The sequence below is a fragment of the Felis catus genome, chromosome X (assembly GCF_018350175.1).
Source record: "Felis catus isolate Fca126 chromosome X, F.catus_Fca126_mat1.0, whole genome shotgun sequence".
Taxonomy (NCBI): domain Eukaryota; kingdom Metazoa; phylum Chordata; class Mammalia; order Carnivora; family Felidae; genus Felis; species Felis catus.
The window spans coordinates 5,041,507-5,058,808 of NC_058386.1; the positions used below are offsets into that span (position 1 = coordinate 5,041,507).

The 17,302-nt window shown below is 41.6% G+C and overlaps 1 pseudogene; it reads right to left on the minus strand.

The window, feature by feature from the left end:
- The window catches only part of LOC101083240, a 60,176-nt pseudogene that overhangs the window by 27,214 nt on the left and 15,660 nt on the right, over nucleotides 1-17,302 (minus strand).

Consider the following 17,302-nt stretch of genomic DNA (forward strand, 5'->3'; position numbering starts at 1 on the left):
TTGGAAGTCCTTCAAATGATTATAATTACCCAGGGCACTTCATTAAAACAACGTTCTTGTCTAGGGGAAGTCCCAGGATATAGCACTCAAAACCCAAAGTGATAAACAGTAGTGACCTTCATTATCTTCCTAGTGTATGTATTTGGCCAAAAAATACTTGACCTACAACCAGTCTTTTCTATTAGTTCTCATTCTTTGGATGTCATGCAATTGCCTAATTCCCAAATCTCAAGTGTTATTATAAAAATTGTTTGTTTCTTCTGGTAATTGTTTTTCCATCCTAACGCCTTTTTATAACAATCAATTTTCTATAAAAGAAATGGTAACCTAAGTGATTTTTAAAATGAAGGCTTGGATCTCTTTTAATGCCTTTTATGACCAAGAATCTTTGGTTAATGCTTAATAACTTTTACTGTCAAGACATCCTTTTTAATCTCACACCTAACCTTCCCTTGTTGGCACTTAAATCCATTTATTCCTGCTCTATGAAGATTAGGAAGAGTTGGCCAGAGTTCTCTCCATAATGACTCTTCATTTGCTTGACGACAGTTACTGAGTCAGCCTTCTGAGTAAATGTGTCCAACCTTCTTTGCCTTCCCTCAATGCCACTTTCACTGTTGCTCACATAAGTTGTCCTAGGTGCAGTGATGTTACCAAAGCAGGGGGTGAGCTGCCTGTGAATATCTCATTGTATAGCTTCCTCCCCCTTCTCTGGAAATTGTACCTGAGAGAGGTTGGCCCCAGTGGTTATGCCCAAGTTGCATGAGCACTGCTCTTTTGGGTAGCTGATTGTTTCAAGGTTGAGTTGATTCAAGGTGGAGTCAAGGTTGATTGATTCAAGATTGACTGATTCAAGGTTGGTTGACTCAAGGTTGATTGATTTAAGACTAATTCAAGGTTGGCTGACTCAAGGTTGATTGATTTAAGACTGATTCAAGTTGGATAGTTGACTGATCTGTGGCCAGTTCACATTGGACCTTCGTCAGGTTGATCGAGAGACTGAAATTTGGGGTTCAGATTCAGGGGCTGGCGCTTCTGCACCCTGCGTTGTGTTTGTGGCTATTCTCTTGGAGATGCATGATCTTCATCAGGTGAGGTCTCCAGAGTTGCCCTTGTCCCTGGGCTTCAGGTGTTTTTCCAACCCTTTCTGTCAGTGAGAAACCTAATCATAATTCAAATTCCCAATTAGGGCTTCAGGTAGCAAAAAATAATGTCTGCTTCTTTTTTGTTTTAACGTTTATATTTTTGAGTCAGAGAGTGAGCGAAGGAAGGAAGGGAAGAGAGAGAGGAAGGTACAGAATCTGAAGCAGGCTCCACGCTCTGAGCTGTCGGCACAGAGCCTGATGTGGGACTCAAACCCACAAACCATGAGATCATGACCGGAGCTGAAGTTGGACACTTAGCTGACTGAGCCACCCAGGCGCCCCGAAGTCAAAAGTATTCTAATACACGTTTCAATGACTCCCCTCTGAAAGAAAAAAAAATTCTGCCCAGGTTCTTGTGGAGAGATTAGGTGACCACACAATACGCCTCTCTGTTATTCTGGAGGAAGATGTGGGACTGTCCAGATCTACGTATAAGCATCAGAGGTGGCACAGTTGACACTTGTCTAAATTACTTGTTTACACCTCAGTCTCCCACCTCTGGCGAGGTCTCCAAAGGAAGGGATAAGGCTTTAGGGACTTTGGTTCTGTGACACCCTACACTGGGATGGAGGGGCAGGTTCCCAGCACATGCTGACAGAATGAAGGTTTTAACAAGTAAAAATAAATGAGTCCTGTCCTTTGCAAAGAAAAGTTAATTGCAGGCACTTTGACTAAAACTCCATAACCACGAGAAGAAATAACCTAGTGTGTGCAGCATGAAGAATATTTACAATGGAGATAAAACAGCTCTTGAGAGCCGATAGTAAGGATCGAGGTATGCTTGATGCTTTTCCTGTGTGATCACATTAGTAACGAGAAGAAACATACAGCTCCAACCAAAAGATAACCCATCTGGACGTGTTTATATGGAGAGGGGCTAGAGGGAAAGGTTTGGTTAAGAATAACTACAGGGAGGTGGTTGTGGTATTTATACCACTATCCCCATACTGCTTATCTCTCATCCTGCTCTATTATTATTATTTTTGTGCTTATCACAGCCTAACAGGACACAATTTATATTTAGTCATCTGTTTATTTTTGTCTCTCTACATCCTGCATAATTCAAGAAGCCCAGGATCGTGTCTGTCCTGTTCCCTCTGGCATCCACAGACCCATAATGGTGTCTGGTACATGACAGGACCTGGTAGTTCTTGTTTTGTGTTGATGGACTCCACAATGAGTAGAGATTCTGTGTGGGAGCTTTGTCTCCTCAGGGACTTTTGCAAGGAAGGACTTAGATTCGTGTCATGGATGAAGTTGATGAGCTGGGGAACGGGCATTTCGGTCTCTAATTTCTTACATTCCTTTAGCTGCATCAGCAAAAGCACCTCGTTCTCTCTTAGGAGAAAGGGTTTGACCAGCTAGTGAAGGAGTAGGAGAAAAACTCCTCCAGACCTTTGCCTTATCCACCCAATCACCTTCAGGGCCATCGCAAAGATCTTCAGTAACTAGATGGATCCGTCCACGCCTCAGAATATTTCCACATCTGCTTTGGTGTATCTAATAGTTTCTTACAGAGGACTTTTGCTTGGGGGAGGGAGAGTGGTTTAGATAGATTTTTTTTTCTTTTGCCATAGGAAATAACTTTAAATTTAAAAATGTAGGGGCACCTGGTGGCTCAGTCTCTTGGGCGTCCAACCTCCACTCAGGTCATGATCTCACGGTCTGTGGGTTCGAGCCCCGCGTTGGGCTCTGTGCTGACAGCTCAGAGCCTGGAGCCTGCTTCGGATTCTGTGTCTCCCTCTCTCTCTGCCCCTCCCACATTCAAACTCTGTCTCTCTCTCTCTCAAAAATAAATAGACATTAAAAAAAATCACCACAAGACAGCCCCTTCATGCATATGTTGTCATTAAGTTGTAATCACATCAGTGTGAATAATAACAAAAACATTTGCTCCCTTGAACACAAGCAGGGAGTAAAGCTAGAAGGAAGGCCCACTTCCTGAGCTGTGGGAGGTGCCACCTCCGAGGAGGGGCAGTGCTTCTGAAGCTCTGGGACTCTTGAAGTGAAGCTTGCTGGTCTACTACCCAGTGGTGCCTGGGACCCTAGACCATGGTGATGGGCATTTAGATTAATGTGTGTTAGTGAGACATGCATAAAAGGATCAACAACTCATATTTGGTGACAATATTTTTTCAAAATTTTTTACAGCTTATTTTTATTTATTTTGTGTGATAGAGAACAAGCAGGGGAGGGGCAGAGAGAGAGAGAGAGAAAATCCCAAAGAAGTTCCACACAGTCAGCGCAGAGCCCTACACAGGGCTTAATACTAAGAACCATGAGATCATGACCTGAGCTAAAATTAAGTCAGACGCTTAATGGACTGAGCCACCCAGGCATCCCAGAGATTTGTTTTTTTTTTTTTAAATAACTAGTTCTTTTTGGGAAATCTTTACCCCCAAAGGATAGTTAAGGTTAAGGATGTAGTGTCTTTTCGTCTTCAAGGGAATAACGTTTAAGACTTGACTTGATCACACAAAGTTTACAATTCCTAAGTTTTTGCTGATGAAGATGTGACCCAGAACATTGAGTTAGCAGGGAATGAGTTAGAATTCAGGGGTACAGTATCAAGGATGACAGATATTTAAAAAATAAAATTACTCAACATTTCTTTTTAAAAAATGTTTATTTTGAGAGTGCGAGCATGGGAAGGGAAGAGCTGCAGAGAGAGAGAATCCCAAGCAGGCTGCACGTTCAGCATGGAGCCTGACACGGGGCTCTATCTCAGGAACCTTAAGATCACGACCTGAGCCAAAATCAAATGTCAGTGACTTGACCAACTGAGCCACCCAGGTGCACCTCTAAAATATTTTAGAAACAGAAAAAGATGATGGATGTTATCTGATCCTACTTTAGTATAATCATTGGTATAAATCAAGCCATCACCTTGCATGGGTGGCTTAAACTTATGCCATAGTGATGCATGCAGATTATTTCTTATTACAAGTGGAAAAAAATTAAAACTTCTGCATGTTGGACAGCTAAGGATGGAGTGGGAAGAGAAAGGGTGGACGGTGAGGAAGTAATGGAACAAGTGGATGGGAGAGGTCGGGGAGGACAGGTTGGATGTGGAAAGGAGACAGCTGATGTCACAGTGACAGGCAGGCAGGGCCACACAGCCTTACTCTTCTCACTAAGAGAGAGGTGTCCAAGCGTGGGGAAGGAGTAGACAGAGCATGCTCCGGAAAAGGAAACTTTACGGATACAGAGGCACGAATGCAAATGAACCCATTCAGTGTATGTAAGTCTTTTTCAAGGAAGACAAAGCAATGTAGAGGCTAAGAGTTTCAGCTCTGTGGTCAGAGATGTATATTCTGTCCCTGGCTGGGCCACCTTGGGGTTGTGGAGTGAGTTCTGTCCGACAGCCTTAAGCTCCAGTCTTCTCATTTTTAAAATGTTTCTTTAAAAGGCATTCATTTCTAGGATGTTGTGTATTCAATGAGATAAAGAACATTATGGGGCGCCTGGGTGGCGCAGTCGGTTAAGCGTCCGACTTCAGCCAGGTCATGATCTCGCGGTCCGTGAGTTCGAGCCCCGCGTCAGGCTCTGGGCTGATGGCTCAGAGCCTGGAGCCTGTTTCCGATTCTGTGTCTCCCTCTCTCTCTGCCCCTCCCCTGTTCATGCTCTGTCTCTCTCTGTCCCAAAAATAAATAAATGTTGAAAAAAATTAAAAAAAAAAAAAAGAACATTACACCCTCAGGTGAATGGTGGACACATCCTAAATCAGAAGAAGGAATCTCAGAGGCCAACAGGTGTGACTCCAGAAAGCAGAACTGAGGGAGGTTTTGGTGAACTAGAAAGTGAATCCTTTGCGAGGAAGCCACTATCCCCTCCAACTGCTAACCTCCAGGCCACAGATAACCAGATATTGCCACATCTTTAGATGACCTTCCAAGAGAAGGTATAGCACATTCAGGCTGTTAATTCAGTGTTTTAAAAATGCTCGCAAAACGATTCATGTTTTACAAACCATATGCAGGGCTAATGAACACATCTATGGGCTGTGCTCAGGACCTCTATTAAAAAGTATTTGCTCTTACGATCATTGCTATTCCGGTAGCCTATTATGATGATGAATATCATTACGATTGTTTTGCCTTTGTTTTGGGGAGCAAATCACTGTCTTGGGAGCTAAAGAAACTATAAGAGAGAAAACAGAATACATACTGTCATAGTAAGCTGAATATAGAAAATCAGTTAATAGGCACAAATACGCACAATTAAATACCCTCCAAAATATTTTAAGAACTATGAGGACAGCAGGGGATTTCCTTTTTATTTTAAACACAGCTGTGATGTGTATTTTCTGAAGAGCTTCAAACAAGCTTCGGTTTATGGTGGTCCCATCTGAAATGGATTTCAGACTGAATTAGGTAACGCCTCCAGAGAGCTCGATATATGTTATTAGTCATCAACATGACCATCGTCATCATTACATGCAATCAGACAGCTAACCTACTTACGTACATCAGGTCTCAAATCCTGATTTAAATATTTCACATTGCCTCAAGGTTAATGAACTTGACACCAAATATGCAAATTAAAAGTTGTCAGACATCTGAACAAAGGAACAAAGATGTTAGGTCCAAGGAAGCTTACTGCAGTGACGGAATAAAAGCTTCTGGGTGTTCATCAATAGGGCAGTTGTTAACTGCCTTCTATAAAATACAGCACTGTTGTTTAAAAAAGTTAATGACACTAACTATGTAGCCTTTGCAATATGGGTAACACAAGTGATTTTTATTTCCTTTTTTCCTGTTAGGAGAATTTCATCTACATGACTAGTCAGTTTTTCCATGGTGTCTTTCTCTTTCCAGGTCTACTTTTCTTTTGTTTGTTTAGGAACTCGTTATTTTAGACCCAGGCATCCAATGTGGATTCCTAGTTATATTTTCTTATAACTTGTGAATGTTTTCTTTTGTGTTGGCCATTATTTTTTTTTTCAGTTTATTTATTTATGTTGAAACAGAGAGAGAGAGCAGGGGAAGAGCAGAGAGAGAATCCCAAGCAGGCTCCGCGCCGTCAGCATGGAGCATGATGCAAGGCTCAAAGCCACAAACCATGAGATTGTGACCTGAGCCAATACCGAGAAATGGTCGCCCAAATGACTGAGCCACCGGGGCACCCCTGCCCATTAACTGGAGGAGGAACTATGGGCTCCAGATATGAGGCTCATCCTTATTCCTGTGGTTGTCATGGTCCGCCTAATTGAAACGTACTTCCTTTCTCCTTACTTTCAGCGGGTGATGTGTTGACCCCTATTTGTGGCATTCTCTGGGTAACTCAGGTGGCTGTGGAGGGCCAGGAAGACTTTCCTTTCCTATACCAGGCTGTGAATGAGTTGGAGACTGTGGGGACCCTCTCCCACTTCTCTTGCTGGTGTCTCCTGTGCTTCTGTAGGCATGAGAAGGTCCAAGATCCATTCAGACTTGCAGGTGGCCTGAGTGGCCCCTTGGGGCTCCAGCACAGAATGGAGACTATGCAGAAGAATCTGTAAGAGAAGTCAATCTGCTGCCCTTTTATCTAGGCTCTAAGGATTTTATTGTCTTCTTTCTAATTCAGTGGCTACTGGCTTTTGCGTGGAAGCACAGAAAATAAACCCCCAGAATCCACCATGTAGTTTCTCCCCCTGGAGACCACAGAAAAGGCCAAGTTCTAGGACGAACTCTTCATATTTTTCCAGCATGCTCCCCAGGCATGGAGGTTACTCTAGGGGCAGAGATGAGAAAGACAGTGGTCAGTGCCTTCTTAACCTAAACCTAGGCAACTACTATGCAGTGGCTACATGGAATAAATCATAATCCAGGAAATTAACACAGCATATCCAGTATTTCTGGATCTATCACATGCTAGTAATTTTCACCACATGAACACTCCTGTTCCTCACACAACAGTTTGGAGATGCTTAGTATGGATTCATATAAATATGAACACTGGATCACATGACACAGGATTTTCTACGTTTTTATGATTCCAAATAGGTTTCTTAAAGAGTTGTACTGATTTACAGGACCTGAAACATTGTCCAGTTCCTGTGGCCTTTAATCTCACCCATTAGAGCAGATGATTCTTTATAAGCCTCGATTTAAAAAGAGAGAGAGGGGGAAAAAAAGAAGAATTACACCTGGGGCCTTTTCCTCTCTTACTTTATAAAATCCCCTATAGTTCCTCATAAAGTTTGATGGATCCTTATGATAAAAAAGTTTAAAGTACAGAAAATGCATGAGAAACTCTCTTCAGCCAAAGACTTTCCTTTTTATCCCTCATTTGCCTCTCGATCTTTAAAGACTTTGCCTCCCATGGGCTTCTCCAGGTTCTGTTATCTCCTGGAAATTTCTAGACTCCTTAGGGTACAGTAATTCCTCCCACTACAGAATCAACAGGTCATTGATTCCGGGAAGAGGCATCTTCCCCAGTACCTTTTAGAACTGTGCAATTGCTGTAAGTCTTGAGGCTTTAGTTTTGTCAATTTTTGTTAATTTTGTGCACAATTTCATAATGAATTAGAAGAGCTATATTTTTCTATAGGAGGTTTTCAGCAACAGCTGAGTCTATATAGCTAAAAGTGCTTACATACAACCTTAAGAAATGGAATGTGGCCTCTGGGTGGCTCAGTTGGTTAGGCATCTGATTCTTTTTTTAGTTTTTTTAATGTTTATTTTTGAGAGAGAGAGAAAGAGAGAGGCAGAGAGATAGAGCCCAAGCAGGGGAGGGGGAGGGAGAGAAGGGGACACAGAATTTGAAGCACGCTCCAGGCTCTGAGCTCTGAGCACAGAGCCCGACGCAGGGCTTGAACCCGAGATCATGACCTGAGCCAAAGTTGGAGGCTTAACCGACTGAGCCACCCAGGTGCCTCTTGAGCATCTGATTCTTTATTTCTGCTCAGGTCATGAACTCATGATTCATGACATAAAGCCCTGAGTAGGACAATACAGAGTTTGCTTGGGATTCTGTGTGTGTGTGTGTGTGTGTGTGTGTGTGTGTGTGTGCGCGCGCGCGCACGCGTGTGTGTGCCGTTTCCATACCTGTGTACTTTCTCTGTTTGAAAATAAAAAAATAAACTTAAAGAAAAGAAATGGAATGAATTTCTGATGATGCATTTGAGTGCTCTAATCATATTCATGGCGTTGAACAGGAAAACCTCATCTGGTGATCCATACTAACTGTTGAAAATGTGTTCCCTTTGGAAACATTTAGCCATCTCTGTTTCTGTTTTAAATTTGTTTGTAGTTATTTTAGTCCCCAGGCCACTGAGTTTCAGTGTAGATCTTTTTTCTGAGCGTCCTCAAAACACAAAGCAGCATGCCCTTTCCACGTCTTACTGTTGATCCGGTATATGTAAGATTCCTCTGTCAGAGACCCAAACTTCTGTGCTATCATGTTCTTCTGCCTGTGTCATTTCCTCTCTCGGTCACTTTTCTTGAACGCTTGTATGCCATGCATGTTTCACAGTGGCAAAACTCACCCTAACTGGTACAACAGAAACCAGATGGAGATGGAGAGATCGACACAATTAAAGGTTTGCAAAATGGTCCTCTTGGCTATCTGGCTTCCCTCTCTGTTAAAACAACAACGTACGGGTCTGGCATGGCTGCTCCAAGAAATCCTAGTGCTCTTTGCCCTGCCCCTATAGGATTCCTATGGGTCTGGAATACAAATATTTGTGAACGTGCCCTGTCACATTTCCCTACAGTTTTCATCACCCAAAAACCTCACTAGGAGATGTCGATCTTACTTGCAGAGCCCCAGATTGTTTCCCAATAATTCCCATCTTCTGAGCCAATTCTCCAAACTAGCATAAAAAGCATATTTAGGGTATTTTTAATCCTAAAGCAAGCTAAATAGACCCGTGTGGCACGACTCCGCAGCGTTAGTAAAATGATTAGTGCACCTCGATTGGGTAGGTATGCATCGGGAGACTTTCAGAAGCATGCATTTTATTATCTGTTGCTTATACTCTAAGGGAAAGGGTAAGTAAACATTCTGCCTGAAGTGCTGTTTGCATTCTTGCCTGACAAATCCCAAGACACAGATTTGATATATACCCTCATTGAGCATAGCAGTTTCTTTCTGTTTCACAAATATTGGCAGGAAGTGAGCCTCTTTGTCTTGTCAGTCCCCCAACTGCAAGGAGGTGTTTGGAGAGGCTGAAGTCCCCAAGTTTGGTTCCAACTAGTGTTCGTGTACCACAGTTTCTCAACCTGACACTGTTCATGCAGGGGCTGAATGATTCTTTGTTGGGATAGGGAGGGGGTTGTCTTGTGCATTATAATGTGTTGACCAGCATCCAAGACTTCTCACTGGATGCCATTGGCTCCTTAGCACCCGCTCCCACTTGCGATAAACCAAAAGCTCCTCTGACTTTGCTAGTTGCCCACCAGGATGAATGGGAATAGAGTAAAATCATCCCTGATTTTCTTCTTCCCTGTCCAGAACTTTAGTATCCAATATGGTAGCCACTAACCATTGGAAGCCATTGAAATTAGTTACAATGAATTACAATTAAAATTCAGTCCCCTAACCTCATGAAACCACTGGTTACCATATATTATAGAATATTTCCTTCAATACAGCAACTAATATTGGACTAATATTGCTGTTCTAGGGCAAATATTCTTGGTGGGAGATCTCACATCCAAGGCAAAAACAAACTTATTTATTCTTGTATTTATGGCTTTCAAATAATTTAAGGTAACTGAAAATATGGTCATCATTGAAAAGCAAAGAAGCCAGCGAAATTTTTCAGACAAAAGTTGACGAGATATTAGAAACACTTCAAACTGTATGGTTACTAAATGAAGGGACCCTATTTGAAAACGTTAGACGTATTTTGTACTATAATACTGATTCAGTATTTTAACATTTTTATTCAACAAGAAGGGAATGTTGTGAATGAAATAGTGTTTTGATGATGAATTAATTAATGCATTCAATTTAAACAAAAAAAGAAAGAACCACGCTCTTTCAATAAATAGGTTATTGTAGTATGTTGCCCACCTGATGCCTGATGCCCTTGGTGGGTTTGGGGAGCCTGTTAGCTATGAGGTTTTAGGGAAGACTGAGCTCTGCTATTTGCTTTCAAAGCAACAAGATCCTGGCTCTCCCTGACCTGATCAATGAGAGACCCATGACCTATTATCAGCCATTTGGATGTTCCCACCCAGGACTTTATATCTGGGTCGGTTGACACACCGTGTCAGGCCGTTTACTTTTTTGGTCACCTACATCAGTTCTTTTAATAAATCTCCTAGCGTCTTATATTCCCCAATATCGATACCTATATTTTATGTCTAAGATTCTTGTCTAAGGGTTTTCCATAAGATGCATCTCTGGTAAGAGTTTTGCTTTTTTTTTTTTTTTTAATTTTACAAATTTCATTTTTCTTTGTAAGTAAACTCTTCTCAACGTGGGGCTCTAACTCATGACCCCCAAGATCAAGAGTCTCCTGCTCTACAGACTGAGGCAGCCAGGTGCCCTACTGGTCGAGGTTTAGAACACTTTTCCTGTAGAGCACCATGCTTTCTGGAATTCTGCCTGGAAGTCATTGCCAACACAGCCTCTCTGAATTTTGTCTGTGTCTTCTCAACTCAGCTAGATTGCCTTCCTCTGCTTTTACAGCCTCGAATGTTCGTCTGGGTATAATTGGGGCAAGTTTCAGACTCACCATATTGTTTCCTTTTATCATGGATCACATTTCTATCCTGGCCACTGTGTAATATCCAAAAGCAACTGCTGCATATATTTTTTCCAGTTTTCTCGTTGTTCTTTGTTGATTTCTTTTTGATCTAATGGATAAATCACGCCAATCCTCATATATATTGTGATGTAGATATATAATCAATATCAGTATTGATATTTCTGAGTGCTGTCTCATTGTTTCTTATTTTATTGAAAGTAGCCACACCAATTACTCCATAACTCTTCACTCTGTTCATTTTCTTTTTAAAGAATTTCACAATCTATAAAAACATCTTCCTTACTTATGGGTGCCCTTGTTTATTGGATTCCTTCTCCTTAAGGCACTTTATTTGCCCAGAGACTGTGCCCTAAACAATGTGGTAATTATCTTGGTGAAATAACTGTATCTCACTAATTTCTGGACTAATCATTTCACAATTAAATTTGCAAATTTTACCCCATCTTTTTTAGAATACCAGCTCTTTAGGGATTTTTCTAGCTCTAATTTTGACAAGAGGATAATTTCATATTGTTTCAATGCAAATAACAAAATACAGAAAGTTCACTGAATAAGGTTTATGCCTCAGAAAATATTTCTCAGATTATTGTCAGTGTAAGGATCTCACAGGTAGCCAGTGGACTATCCACAATGCTCTAGATGGGTTTTCATGGATGCATAGTACCATACGGCAATCTTACACAGCTCACAAAGGTCACTTTTCACCATTTTATGTCTTCTGTAACATCACCAGCTGATCTTCTGTGTCATGGAAGAGATAAAGACACAGACATTCGTAACATACTACCCATAAAAGTCAATTAAAGTTTATATGTCTGAAATTGTTGGCTTGCTGAATTTTTAGGCTTTACAGTCGGGGTGTTATCATTACTTTTCATCTACTCTCTTTGCTTGTTCCCTGGAATATAGTGATATTTACGTTGTCCTGAGACTCATCGAGACACTTCATTTCCCAGCATGGCATCGTAGAGCAGGGACTGGGCCCTTTTACTTCTTTCTGATCACAATTCTTGACATTTGTTCTTACTCTTACTCAGTGGCCACAGTCCAACATCGTAAAGTAGTGCGTTATTCCGAGGGAATAGACAGAGTGGGCTGTTCATCAAGGTTTGATCCCAGACATAACTGAAGTATATCCTTAAGTGACTTTTAAAACCTACTTGAAGTTCTGGGCCACAAAACATATTTATTTTTGATGCAGTTCAAAATAAGAAAGCCTATAGAAAATGAAAAGATTACCACAGCTGTTTTTCAAATCCTAATACTTTAGATTATCCTATAAATTTTGGATTCAAGAAAAAACTGGGAAATAGGTTACGAAAATAAGTCTCACGTCTTGCATTGCCTTTGGAAATACCTGCCTAAGAAAATATTATGGAGGTAATTGTTAGAGCTTTTGCATGGGCATGCTGCTGTTTTAGATATATTCCTCTTTTAAAATGCATGTCAGTCTTTCTGAAAACAGATACGGCACAGTGGAAAGACAGGTGCTTCTAAAGCTTGCGGCTTTACAGTTTGGGCACAGGATGGTGGCAGCTAAATTTCATTTTGGCTGGTTAGACTGAAGGGGAGGAAGAGCCCTCTCTCTGCTCCTCCTGGCGATCACACTAAGTTTCAGCATGGAGGTGGCAAAGGGTTGCTCTTTCAGGATTAATGGGAAGACTACAAGTCTTGAGGACAAGAACGGATAACAAAGGAAGGGAGCCAAGTCTCAGACACCTTTGAGTAGGAGATCTTGTGGACCCGATAACCCAAGCTTATAGGCTCCAATGGAGACCGATGGCCAACCTTTCCCAGAACTCCCCTGTGCATTGACAGTAACCCCTTTGGTCTGCTCCCTTCCCAAACCTGAGAAGCAACTGCTTTTTTGCATTGCCAAGGTTGACTCTGATCCACGTTAGCATCTTCACCCCCTCTGGGTATGTCTTGATATCAGAACTGACACCATGTTTGACGGGTCCCATCACTCCTTTTGTTTGAGAGGATGGAGAATATAGTTCTAAGACTGTGAAAATTGTGTGAATGAAATGGTTTCCTAACTCCATAGCTGGCAATAATTAGAGTCACTCACTGCATTTCCGGCCATCAGAGTTTGCTATATTTCCCATAATTATGTTTGTTGTTTGAAGTATCAGGGGTTCATAAAAATAAAGTTTATGGTTAGACACTGGGATCAGAAGGAAAGAGAGCTAAAACGGGGTAATCTGTGAAGATCTTTCTTAAGGATTGACAAGTACTGGAGTGGGGCTAGCGAGATAGACATTAGAGCAGTATTTCTCAGCTGGAGACAATTTTGTCTCTAGGAGACATCTGCCAATGTAGGGAGACATTAGTGGTCTTGATACTGGAGAAGGGTATTAGTGGCATCTGGTAGATAGTGTCCATGGATGGAGCTAAACCTTCACACAACGCACAGGACAGCCCGACCACAACAATTATCCAATTGCCAAAATGCCACGTTTTGGGAAACCCTGACTTGGGCAGTTCACTGGGAAGAAAACGAAACTGTAAATTACGTTTCGTTCCTTCTAGTAGATCAGTACTTTCTAACTGCATACATTTGCAAAGGTGTGGAGCTCACAAACATGTCCTTCTAGGAAATCATGGCTTATAATTGTAGGTGCCAACTTTAGCAAAACTAGGACAGCAAAGGTGCATTTATTTAAGTATTCTTAATATTTAATCCAGATGCTTCCTACACTCACTTCTCACTTCCTATCATTTATTAACTTAAGTGACTCTTGCAATCTGTAATTTGTTCTAATCTTTCTTTCCTTTTCTTAAAAGCATTTAATTTTTTTAAGGTTTATTTATTTTTGAAAATGAGAGACAGAGTGCGAGTGGGAGAGGAGCAGAGAGAGAGGAAGACACAGAATTGGAAGCAGGCTCCAAGCTCTGAGCTGTCAGCACAGAGCCTGACGCAGGGCTCGAACTCAGGAGCTGTGAGATCATGACCTGAGCCAAAGTCGGGTGCTTAACCTACTGAGCCACCCAGGCAACCCTATTCCAAGCTTTCTTGAAAGGCCTTTCAACTAAGAAAAGCATATGTATACACATGTATATTTTAAGTTTATTTATTTATTTTGAGAGAGAGAGAGAGCGTATGTGCACGAATCATGTGTATATTTTTAATCCTTGGCACAGTGAGGTAAAAAAATATCCCATTGATTCCCAGTTACAGGGTGAATATTTCTCTTTTTTTAAATTTTGTTTTAAGTTTTTTTTTTAACGTTTATTTATTTTTGAGACAGAGAGAGACAGAGCATGAATGGAGGAGGGTCAGAGAGAGGTAGACACAGAATCTGAAACAGGCTCCAGGCTCTGAGCTGTCAGCACAGAGCCCGACGCGGGGCTCGAACTCACGGACTGTGAGATCATGACCTGAGCCGAAGTCAGCCGCTTAACCGACTGAGCCACCCAGGCGCCCCACAGGGTGAATATTTCTTATTTCCACTTGTTTTCCTCTGAACATGTGTAGCGCATGCCACGTGTTCCTTGGGGCAATCCTGGCTCCTCCCCCACTGTTCTAAATGGCATCCAAGTCTGTCTCTTCTTGAGAATTCAATGGAAGTTCAAACCTCTTCCTGCCCTGATCTCCCAACTTTTGTTTCTCTATTGGAGGTGATTCACATGTCTTGTTTTGCACCTTGGACTGTTACCCTGTTATCCATCGAATTGCTTCTCAAATAGACTTCATGAACGTACCTTCTTCATCTTTGTTTCTGTGACCAGGTTTCTCCCGTGTGTATATCATGGAGCTTTGAGAAAAGGAAGCCCAGACGGCAGTTGTTGGCATCTCCCATAGGAACTAGTTCAGCTTCAGAACATAGTGGGAGTGTTTATTAAGGCACACTTGTGGGCACTTGAGGATACTCTTTGGCCAAAGTTTTACTCTATGATATATATTATATGGCATAGGTGTAAATATATATGTAGATCATGTATGTACACCACATGTGTAGGATATATTCATATGTATAAGATATATGTATGCCCTGTATCTTTATATATACACCTATTACGTGTGTATATACTATATATACATGTACCTATGATATAAGTATATGTAATAGACATATGGCATCCATAAAGCTGTCTGTGGTGTATGATATATGGGCATTTCTGATACATAGGTATTTGAAAACAGGAACCTCAATACAGCTCATGCGAGGAGGAATCCTCAAACCTGTAAGCTCTCAGAAAGAGCGGAGTGGGTACTTTTCATTCCCTTGACTTGTTTTAAGGGACCCGTGAAGTTTTACCAACCCTTCTCTTTTCACGTCTGCTTCACTTTTCTGTGTGGATGTCTCTGCTTTTTCTTTCTTATAGTCCACACATGTCTGCCCAGATTCTACCCTTGTCATGGTCCCTCTGACCAAGTCAGTGTCCTCCTAGGTGACGTGCTGGTGTCCATCTCTGTTGGCTTGGCATTGGTGGCTGAAGGAGCAGGAACTAATGCAGGCTGATGGCGTGGCAAAGCAGTGTATTGAAAACACACTGCAAGGCTTACATCATTGCCAGGAATACTGGAGAAATATGCTTAGAATGCAGGTAGGAATAACGGGAATCCTTGGGAGATAGGTCATGCAGACAGGAGCACCGATAAAGGCTGATGTGGACAGCACTGTCTTCAGCACAGGGCATGGATGATGTAGCTCTACCTGCATCCAAGAAGTATGGACACATGGTCCATTGGCCCCCTGGAAACTGAATGTTGTGGCCACCACTTTCATGGCTAGCAGGAATGTTCTGACATTCCTAATACTGGGTCACCGTTGACAAACTCAACATCCTCATGGTATGCATCTGGTCACATAGTCAATCAAATGCTGTCTGTCTGAGAGGCGGAGAAAATAAACACATGGGCTTTTGTTTTCTGCAGGGAGAGGTGGATTCTGATACCATAATAGCAAGCATGATAAGGGTGTCCCAGTACAAGGAAAGGGTTTTTGTGCTAAGGAATTCCATTTGGCCCACTCAGATAAGTCAGGGTAATATCACTGTCTCCAGGCCATTTGGTTACTACCCTTAATTCCATGTGCAATTTTAATTTCCCTCTGCCACATAATGTAACCTATTCACCAGTTCCGCGACTGGGAATTTTGAGGGCTATTATTCTGCCAGCGACAGTAACTTATATTATCAATGGTATTTTGGCCATATAAAAGAATATTTTGTATAAAGAGACCTAGATTTGGAGTAAGAATGGTCTCACAAGTTGACTCTGGTATTAGGCATGATCCAGGTCAACAGATAACCTTCTCAGTTAAATTTTCAGGTATGAGGAGCTTGGCACCTACTCCAATGTTGTTTTCCCGATCTTTTAAGCTTGGTCTCGTCTGCAAAAGGAAGGAAAATCCTATGTGGAGTTTCTGCGTGATGTAGAAACCAGATCAATCTTGCTTTGAATCATGACTGTCCCTCTTTCTAGTTAAAGTCACTAAGTTCCTTGGCTTGTCTTTCTCCATTTTCTCATCTCAATAATGGGTACAACTTCCTAGGACAATTGTGAGAATTAAGTGAGGCAATTAAAATGGAGATGCTAAGTGCCACGCCTGGTTCACAATGAATATAACACCAGAAAATATCTAAGTGTCTTTAGACCACGATTTCTGCAACATTGCACTTCAGATATTTGAGCCCAGGTAATTATGTTTGTTGGGAGTAGAGAGGGCTTCCCAGTGCATTGTGGGATGTTTGGCAACATCCCTGAGGTCTTCACGTTAGCCCAGTTGCCTCTTTCCCTTCAGCTATGAGATCAGCTGATCTCTAGATGCTGCCAAATGTCATCTGTGGGGGAGATCGCCCCTCCACTTCTGAGAATCCTTTCTCCAGACAAATGACCTAATGGATATCCATATGTTCTTTACAGTATCTAATTGTAATTATACATGTGACTCGTGGAAAACCATAAGCAGTCATATATTTACATGCTGTCTTCCAGGTAGATAATAAGGAATATGTGCAACCCCATCTCCATCCATAGAGAGAGAAGAGAAAATGTCATTTTTTTTTTTAATTTGTTGCCGGCACAGATAAATATCTAATTTATTGAAGACCAAAGAGTCCATGCTTAACATCCCATTTCGTGTGGGATATTATTCCTTTTTTTTTTACTTATCTACATTCGTTTTGAGGCAATTACCACAACACACTTATCAGTTTAACTTAATCAACTGTGTACATTTCTATTTTGTCAGAACGCAAATCCAAAATAACAAGTGAATGGGGAAAGTTTATCTTTTTCACTAAAACCTATTACTTGTAGTCTTAGGAAGAAGCCTCAAGCTGTGTCTGTCTAAATGCAAACCATATGAGAAAACTAAAACATGCTCACTATTTTAATTATCAGCTTCTTGGGGAGCGGGGTGACAATGACCCCAGTTTTCCCTCTTGACCTGAAGGAATATGTAAATTAAGTTCTCTAGCAGGTGAGAAAGGATAAGCATAGGGAGCGCCT